Source organism: Neopelma chrysocephalum, unplaced genomic scaffold, assembly GCF_003984885.1.
Source record: "Neopelma chrysocephalum unplaced genomic scaffold, ASM398488v2 Primary Assembly neopelma1_25, whole genome shotgun sequence".
NCBI lineage: Eukaryota > Metazoa > Chordata > Aves > Passeriformes > Pipridae > Neopelma > Neopelma chrysocephalum.
The window spans coordinates 9,324,356-9,334,118 of NW_020897694.1; the positions used below are offsets into that span (position 1 = coordinate 9,324,356).

At 41.8% G+C, this 9,763-nt stretch overlaps 1 protein-coding gene across 4 annotated transcripts in view; it reads right to left on the bottom strand.

The window, feature by feature from the left end:
- CAB39L (calcium binding protein 39 like) overlaps nucleotides 1–9,763 on the bottom strand; it is a 67,242-nt gene that overhangs the window by 42,401 nt on the left and 15,078 nt on the right. For 2 of the 4 annotated variants that reach the window (XM_027674381.1, XM_027674383.1), the window contains exon 3: nucleotides 5,864–6,087. The exons of the other annotated variants lie outside the window; for them this stretch is intronic. The gene's annotated coding sequence lies outside the window, so the exon portion shown is untranslated. The remainder of the gene's footprint in view (nucleotides 1–5,863; nucleotides 6,088–9,763) is intronic. 4 annotated transcript variants of the gene reach the window in all.

A 9,763-nucleotide genomic window follows, 5' to 3' on the forward strand; every position in this document is an offset into this window, starting at 1 on the left:
TACTTGGAAGGTCTTCTCTTCAGTAGAGGCACTAACTTGGTTTAAAGGCCCTATTCTTTTCATTGCTTATTTTCAGTCCATTTTTTGGAACTTGGTATTTGCCAGGCATCTGGCCCTCTGTCAAGGTAGCCTGAAATTTGACAGTAAGTTCAAAAGTTACCATGGGAAGAGAATTAGGATGAGAGATAGACAGTGTCACCATGTAAGCTTCTTCTTCTCAAGAAACCACTCTAAAAATAACTGAAAACCAAAGATGAATGACAAGTGAAAAGAATGTAATACAGGCTTACTAAAGGTAGCTCATACTACAGTTCCTTATGAATAAATTTTTAAACAGAGAAGACACAGTAGAATCTATGTATCTAACATGGAAATACACTAATTTGAATATACTACTGGAAAATAAACTACTTGAAAGAAAATTATCATGTCATCTGACTGAGAAGGTAACAGCAATTTGGGGACAGGATTGTACTTAGACAGGCATAGAAATTAAGAGCCTACACAAAAATTGTGGAGACTCAAAATAGAAAGATATTATCAACACATAAGAGGATTGGAATATCATTAGAAACTAAATTGTGTGAAGAACCAAGAAAATAAAAATGGGATAAAAGTTAAGAGTAGAAACTATCAGATGATACTAAATGGTAGAAGAAACAGGATTTGTAGATGTTCCAGATACCTCGAAACATTCAAGATTAGATTTGGACGGGGTTCTGAGCAATCTGATCTAGTTGAAGACATCCTCGCCCATGGCAGGGGGAATTGGACTAGATGACCTTCAAAGGTCCCTTCCAAACAAAACCATTCTATGATTATCTGCTTCAAGCTGAGGACTTACCATGAGAAATGACAAAAACCGGCAGCTGGTGACATATACAAATACACACAGTATTTTACAGACAGGAGAAAAACAGATGCAAATCTGTGATGAATTAAGGAAGTAACTGTCAACAGAAATACAAAGGTATTTATATCTCTGTACAGTCTTGAAAGAACTTTGTACAGAACATTGTACACAATCCTGAACACCTGCACTCAAGTAAAATCAACAGAGATTAGAGTTGGTGGAGAGAAGGACCCTAGGTTGACCAGAAAAACGGGAAGACCAGTTTGTCTAGGAGGCTAAAAGTGCTCCCCTTGGTAAGCTTAGAATAAAATACAGGGAAGCCCAAGAAGTTATTTTAGCTCAAATAACAATAAAACTTTATTTATGCAGAAGTAAATGGCTATAAACTGCTGATGAATAAACTTCAGCTGAAAATGTAAAGGTTTCCACCCACTGGAGCTTTGAGGTGTTGAACCAGCCCCATTACAGAGCTTGATTCATGGATTTTTGACACTGCTGTCTGGCAGCAAGGGACAGGGCTGAATGAGCCCCTTTCTTTTCCTACTCTCTAGAAAAAATTTTTCCATCTAATGGTTATTCAACATATGTTTTTATAAAATCAGAAATGGATTGTGGGCAGTCTTGAATTCATAATGGGGGGCCAGCCAACTTCTGAAACATTTAGTTCTGATGATGTTATTTCACTGGTGCTCTTGTGAGGAGCTTATGAGACCAAAGGAAACAGCTGTATCTCACTGGACCGACTCTCCTGGCTTCAGAAGTTGTCTCTCCCAGTCATGAGGAAAATGCCCCAGCAGCACTGTAGGAGTAACAGTGGTTTCCAAAGCCTGCTGTTGCCATCAGCATGAACACGACATTTCAGCTGCCAGAGCTGGAGTGTCCAGCACATTTCAGGAACTCTACTTTTAGAAAAATACTTTAAGGGAATGTCATTCTGTGTTTGTTCAGGAGGAAAAAAAATGGCACTGGTTTTATTTTAGGTAAGTTAAGAAGCACCAAAAGAAAGTATTAAAGCACCACTTTCTAAATGTCTGGTTATTTCTGTTTGAGTCAGAAAAAAGGGGGGAAAGAAAATCACACAGACTAAAGCAGCAAATTGAACCCCGAGATGGATGTGCTTTACAAGACATGACTTTTAGGGTATTCGGTAGCCTGTCAAAGGTAACATAACATGCCCTCATACTCAGGGCATGCCTTCCCTCAGAGGCCTCCAACTCTACCAACATTTAACTAAGATTTCACAAAACCTATATACCTCCTTTTACTCTGCCCCCTCTGCAAAGGGAGAAGCTGAAGCACAGAAAGATTAGAAAATTTACTCAAGGCCACATAAAAAACAAATCAGTGGCTGTGTCAGGAATGCAACCTAGATCATCTGACAACAAAGCCTATGCTTTATCAGTCTTCAAAATATCTCTTTTGCCAGTTTATCTGCTCATAAAGAGAAAGTACTAAAAAAATTAATTTAATACAGGTATAAGGTACAGTAAGAGATCTAGTTCTGCTTATAGGCACTCTCCCCAATTTCTTTGCTTTTCATCATATACTTCCTCCAAAGATTATAGTGCAGTTGAACCTGTAAGCACAGTGAAGGAAAAACACACGCAGCAACATCACTCTACTAAGCAGCCCATTCCACTACAAAGTGACTCAGTAAAGCAGCTCTGTAACAAATGCTTCTTCCTGCCCACGAAGGCAAGAATGGGAGAGAGCATGTGAGCCCATCCATGCACTCTTTGCAGACACTCCTCTGGACAAGCAATTTGGTTTTCCAAAATAAACGAGCTAAAAGATTTCCTTCCCATCAAGTATCAGACATTCATCTTGTCTTAGCTCCTAACCTTCATCAACTTATTGAGCAGAATCAAAACATTTCAATAACTCATACCATGTGAGAATTTCTTGAATGGAAGAAAAGACCTTCATTTTTCATTCACTGCAGTGTGCCTAAGACCCATATATTTGGGGCCTGAGTTAGTACACTTTCTTTATCATTTTGGCTAATTCAGTTTCTACATCACGGAAGAGGCACTTTAATCCCTCCTCATTTATCCCTCCTGCCATATTTGGGAAAGTTGTTGCACTTACAGAGCAATGTACTCAAACCAGGGGATGGAAGCCCCCATGTGTGATGATCAGTTGGAGAAGCCAAATTCATCCTCCCCAATGCAGTCCCCTCACATGACCTGTGTTTTATTTGATATGCAGAAGGAATCAGGGCTACACAACAAGTAACTTCTCTGCAAATCCTCAATGAGGTATATCACAAAACTTCTCTGCAAATCCTCAATGAGGTATATCACAAATGAGACAAGTAACTTCTCTGCAAATCCTCAATGAGGTATATCACAAATGAGACAAAAGATTAACAGAAGAGAGGACAGTTTTAGGGTTAGGGTGAATAAACACCAACCCTGCTTGGCAACAAAATTATTCCAAAAACTCAAGAATTTACTCATCATAAGCTTTGCTGTTGGCTACTTGTTGCACTATCTGGAATGAAAGTGGATATTGGCTGAAACTTCACCTGAACCCACAAAACATTGCAGTAATGCCTACTATCACTACAAATGTCTTTTTTAGCAGATGGTATGCATCCTGAAGATCAGACATGGAAAAGAAGTAGGCAGCTCTGCCCTTAATCTGATCACCTCTACAGAATGAGAATAATATTATCACATAGTTGTTTAATACTATTATGAAACTGAAGGCACTCATGGTGATGCTCCACTCAAGTGCTGTGGTGAAGCACTCGAAAAAATTATTTATTCTGTTTATAATCAAGTGCTTGAATGCCTATTTAATAAAACCCCAAAATCCTATGTAGTTTGTCAGCAAACACAGAGGATAAAATGAAACACCAAATAGCAAGCTGGTCACTGAGGCAACAGTTCAATAAACACTTTGTTTCATGATGGTGACACCCCGCTCCACATCTACTCACATCCCTACAGACTCTGTTGGGGTGACACAGCTGTTTGCAGGACCACATGGTGAACCCGGTCAGGGAAGTGATCCAGGTTAACAAAAATAGCTTGGTGGGGAAAATATGTCACACAGGTTTCCAGTCCAGTTCTGCCCACAGTCTAGAGCTGTTCCAGCACAAGAGAGGAAGAAGGGGATGGAAGGAGGGTACAGAGACAGGGCTGCTGGAGCAGATGATACAGCTCAGGTGTTCACTAACCAAACCCAGAATGAGGCAGCAATGATCAGAAATAATGTGATAATACAAACAAAATAGTAATCATAGAATGGTTCCAGGGTTAGAAGGGACCTTAAAGATCATCTACTTCCAATGCCTCTGCCATGGGCCAGGACACCTTCCAACAGAGCAGGTCGCCTAGCCTTGAACACTTCCAGGGATGGGGCATCCACAACTTCTCTGGGCAACCTGTGCCAGTGTCTCACCACCCTCATAGTAAAAAATTTTTTCTTAATATCTAATCTAAATCTACCCTGAGTAGGGTATAGAGACAACGTTGGCACAGGCAAACACCAGAATTGAAGTTGGGAACATTTTGGGTGTTTGACTTTGCTACTTAGTGTCCTCTTATTGGAAATCCTGTGCTACCAAATCTATTGTTATTATAATAAAATAACAAAACAGCATTTGCACACTGCAATGCCAGGCAACATTCAGATTCTAAACCCATGCAGAAGTGGCAACCAGTGGCACCATACTCACACCAGCATCAATTATCTCTGTATCACAGGATTACACAGGCTCTCCCATTCATGCTAATGAACTGGCAAGAAATAATAGGTTATTACCTTATGTTCAATAAAACTATAAAGATAGGAAATCAGGGATTTTACAGCCACCAAATTTGCAGGATTGATGAGTCAAGAATATTTGGGATCCCAATTTGCATTTGTCACCACAGAGGTCTTTCAAACCTAAAAGATTAAGGATTCAATTCCATGCCTAACTGTAATCCATAGCAAAACTCCCACAAGCCCAAATATGCAGAAGGAGGTCTTTTAACTAATGTCTCTGAAGTACACACAATTCTAACAGAAGAGCCCTTAACAGCTTTTAATTTACTTAAGTAAAAGGAAAACCAAGTTAAATATCCATTTCTAGTAGGAATAATAACTGCAGAAATAATGGAAACTGGTAACATAATTTAAATAACGCAGGCAGCAGCCAAGAGGGAATAGGACTTCCTCTAAACTCATTAGTGAGGAACACGAATACTATTTTTTGCTTTTTGTCCAGTATTACTAAAGTTACCTCTCTACGCAGCATTTACTTGACCATGTTTCTAGCAAGTCTGCTGTATTACGTTCAACAGCTTCATAACACATTAAAATAATTTTCTATAGTAGTAATTTCACGTTACTACTAATATTAGCCAAAGAAAGAGTCTTTTCTCTGGAAAAAAAAAACCAAACAAACTTCCCTTAAGCTCAATTAAAGTTCTGCCTGATAAAGACTTCATGAATCACCCATTGCACAGCATTAGCATTTCAGGTCGACAAGACCTATGAACTATAAATACCGAGATGGTTAATTTACATATGCCGTTTCTGCTGGCAGTTCACACGCATGCCCATCTTCCCTTCATCTCTGTTCCCCCCTGTCTTATGCAAGTGGCCACGCTCCCATTCCTCCGCATCTCAAGAGCCAGTCTGCAGCTGCAGGCAGTCAGTGGAGAGGAGAAAAAAAAATGATATATTGCAGATATTTTATTTTTGGAAACCACACTGTAAATAAAGCCATTTCCAGAGATATTCCATGGACACAGAGTGCTTGGTCGCAGAGCCAGCGCCTTATGTAACAAGAGGAGCATTGTTTAGGGTTGCCTGCATTAAAGAGCCACTCCTGGTAACACAGTTTACAAAGCTATAAAAAGCTACCAGCCTAACTACCGAGAACAAACAGGCAAGCAGTTTATTACGAAAAGGCTGGTGCTGACTGGAAAGAAAAGAAAAAAAAAAAAAAGAAAAGTTTCATTAAATCATTTAACTTTCCTTGACTCGAAGGACATCACCTCGGCTGACACTTACTGTGAGTGGAAAGGTGGGGCTCCTAGGCAGCCCTGCGCAGCCCCATGGCCAGGTGCTGAAGACAGCTCTGCCGTCTCCCTGCAGCCCACGCCGCCAGCAGCCGCCTTCAGTGATCTCCCATTTAATTCTGCTTTATTCCCCCCGCCGATTATCCACGCGTGGCAGAGACCAGGGATCCCACGACTCGGCCTCCTGCTCTTCTTTTGCAGAGCGACCGTCAGCCTCTGAAAAAGCGTGAGCAGAAGGGATCACTTGGACATGCACAGGCGCTCACAAGCAGCTGTAAATTTCCACTCCCCGCTGCCTGCGGCTGGACTCCCGGCCTCGCTCCGGCTCCTCGCTGTTCCTGTTCCTACGAGCTCTGTGGCTGGGTGTGCGTTTTTCCCCCACTGCCCTCCCCGCTTCCCACTCCCTCGCTCGTCTTGCTCGCAGGCTCACACACACACCCCAAACTCCACGTCAGAGGAACGCGTGGAAAAGAAAAGGATGAAGTGATCACTCCGCCGAGAGATTTCTCCAGGGTGAAGGGAGGACACGCGACGATTTTGCATCACTTCTGTAAGTTTCCATTCCCCAAAGTTTGTCGGTGCAGGGGAGGCATCGCTGATGGGTCCTTGCACCATCACGTGGCAGAGGCTGCTGGAATTAAATTATTCACCTTACCGTCCTGCTAGGAATGCAAATAAGGGAGTCCAACATTGGGTTGTTGTTACAAGATAACAATAAAATCGACATGCTCACACACCACATCTTTCAGCAGAGTCCTGTCCAGAGAAGCCGAAGTTAAGCTGCTTCCTGCCTGACTATATATCATAACACAAAGATCTGAATACTTTTCCACAGTAATACTTGAGGGAATAAAAAAAAAACACCCTGCCGTGTACTATAAGCAAAATTTAAATCCTGCTGAAGAAAAACATTAGGCCAAAGGATTTTTTCAAAGACGAATGTGATGGGGGGGGAAAAAATCATACATTAAAGTATTCTGAAACAAGTTTTACTAGCTATTATCAAGCACACAAATACAGCAAAATGCAATTAAAGGAATTTTTAATGCTTCACTTTTTTCTCTCGGCAACTATTGCTCAGCAAGCACCACACAGTCCCAAAGGAAATGTGTGCTTTCCCCCCTGCTCCCAGCTGTCTAACAGGCCTTGAGAGCAGGGAAAGGAGGATGCTTTACCAGGCACCATGGGCACTGCAAGGTGGGATTTAAAACCTATCCTCATCTGAATCTTGGCCAAGTCCCAGCAGGGATGAAAGCCCAGCACATACTTCAGCCGAGCTCACCAGCTCAAGGGGGGAGATTTCACCTCCCATCCCTTCTTCCTCCAGGCAAAGCCTAGCCAAAGTCCTACATTATTAAAAATAGTTCTGTACGCTACATTTGTCTGGGGAGCCAATCTCAGCCCTTGCTGCATACCAGCACTGCTGTTGCATCAGATCTTGATTTAGGGCTCACCTGCAGTAGCTATTCACAGCCTACATTAAAGGCAACAAAAAAACATGAGAAACCTCATTTCTGAGGAATACAGATGAAACAGACACCTTTTAAAGGGCTAACATCCTTTGATTGCAAGCCGAGCTCCTAACTGAAGCAAGAAGGAGTATCCCAAATCCTCACTTTGAAGAGCAACTTGCTGTCCCTCCCAGGCTCAGAGGGGCAGAAGCCATTCCTGCTCCCTTAACCGCCCTGCACTTGCTCCTGCATTTGCATAGGAGGTGCTGAGCCAACCTCAGGTCTGCAGATTTGTGATCTCAACTTATCTGTAAAGCATGTCACCATTTGTGCTTATCCTTTACCTAACAGATCACGACGATACTGCAGCCCCGTGTTTTCAGACTGCTCTGAGCAGCACTGGGAACGGGCATTAATTAAGTGCACCCAAAAGCACTGCAACAAGTAGCAATTTCTGCTTTAAACCCCTGGTGAAACATTCTTCCAGCAGTGAATTAAAGGCTTCACGTTAGCCACTCCGACCAGACCACCTCCAGAGAGAGGTCGGTGAGGGATGCTGTGAATGCCAAGCTCAGAACAGGATAGGCTGCCCTTTTAAGCAGCATTTTTCTCCACGCGGCTTAGTGGGCATGTGAATAACCTGCACACACTGACATTTCATGACATGAAGGACTTGGGGAGAAAAACTGGTGCTGGGCATCCTTTCGTGGGTGCCCTGCTCTGCCCCAGCTGGGTGGGGAGAGAGAAGGGATGCCGTGCCTTGTGGTACCTTATACCCACTGTGGGGTTGGTCCTTTTTTTTTAATCGGATACCATAGCCCTTGCATAAACATCGCAGTGAAAGTCAAATGATAAACACTCTGCCCTTGGGCTACTACTGAAGGTACCAGCTTTTCCTAAGGCAACCTAAGTACACCAGTACTTCCATTGTGTGTTTTTAAGGGATTACCTGTTTTCCCTCTAACCCTCCAGTGGGAAATTATATCTTTTCCATTGTGAATCCACCATCGCTTCAACAGGCAAAAAGACACCCTTCTGTTGCACTGTGGAGTTCAACTTTGGTGGGTGCTACCCTGCAGTTGAATAATCACAAAAAAGATGGAAATATCACAGAAAGTTGTTTTAGTTGCACATTAAGGGCCCCCCCTGGGGATAATCTGTGTATCACTGAGTTCAATTAAGTATTCATGGACTATTTTGAGTATCCCGGCCCTTTGGAAGCATAAGAAATTTATCTACAAAATTACTATCCTCTGTTTCAGACTGAATGTGCCTGTTTTCCTGATTCTGAGGAATAAATTGAATATGCACTCAATTATGCTTCAACTCTGCCCATCTTCTATCTGAGGAAATACTTTAGGGCTTTAATAGGAGCCCTCTATACACCAGGAGAGCAAGAAACCCACCTGCCTCCATCCCTGCAATTCAGCAGAAGAAACAGTGCAAAGCAGGGTAGCTAAAGGGGCAGGGGGAAAAAAGATTCTCTGCTATTCCAATACTCTGTTTCATCTTAAGTGGAGTTAATTTCCAGATGACAGGAAAAGGCCCTGAACCATTCAACAGGAATTAAGCCATAATTACTTGGTGCTCTTATCTGTTTGTTGGGGGTTTTTGTTGCTGAGAAGTTATTAAATATTTCAAAAAATATGTTTTCTTCCATTCTTAATTTGTAGCCATCTCAAATCTAGAATGATGTAATTATAAATAGACAACAAATCTTTATAGTCTCAAAGTACACTGAAAAAAACCTCCTCTGTGCACTGCTAAAGGACTCCAGCTTCCACATATTTAAATTTCATTATATTTGTTTCCTTTAAAGTGAGCAGAGTCCTCAGGCTAAGGCATGGTTAGAGTATTTTTGAGAAATGTTTGTCCTTCCTTTCATAACTTAAAATCACTCCATCTAATAAATACTAAAAGAAGAAAACCCCAATCCATTATTCCTGCTCTTTCCATTTATTTTCTAAAGTAGAAAAGAGAAATTAGGGAATGTTAACAATGACTGTGGTAGCAATAAATTACAGCAGCAGATGATAAACATGCAATGTATATGTATTAATTCTGCTTATCTATTCATTCACTTCGAGTCTGTCTACCTCCTCCGAGATTACTTCCAGCATTCCAAAGCCCTAAGCAGCCTCTAATAATAATAACAACAACATCCTTCCTTCCCCCCAAATTGCTCAATGCCAAGGCCCCAGGCCATCAAAATTCAGTTCTCCACAGCAACAGGTTTAGTTGTGTAATGCTGAATATCAAGAGGAGAACCTTCAGAATACTAAAAAGATTCCCCCACCCTCCAAAACCTGAAAACTAGAGAACATCCCCCACAGCATTTCATTCTATTCTTACACATACCAGGATATCAACATTATGGCAGTTTATTGGGGTGGAGGGGAACTAAAAACAAATAACTTATATAATCTACATCGTAAAGCTGT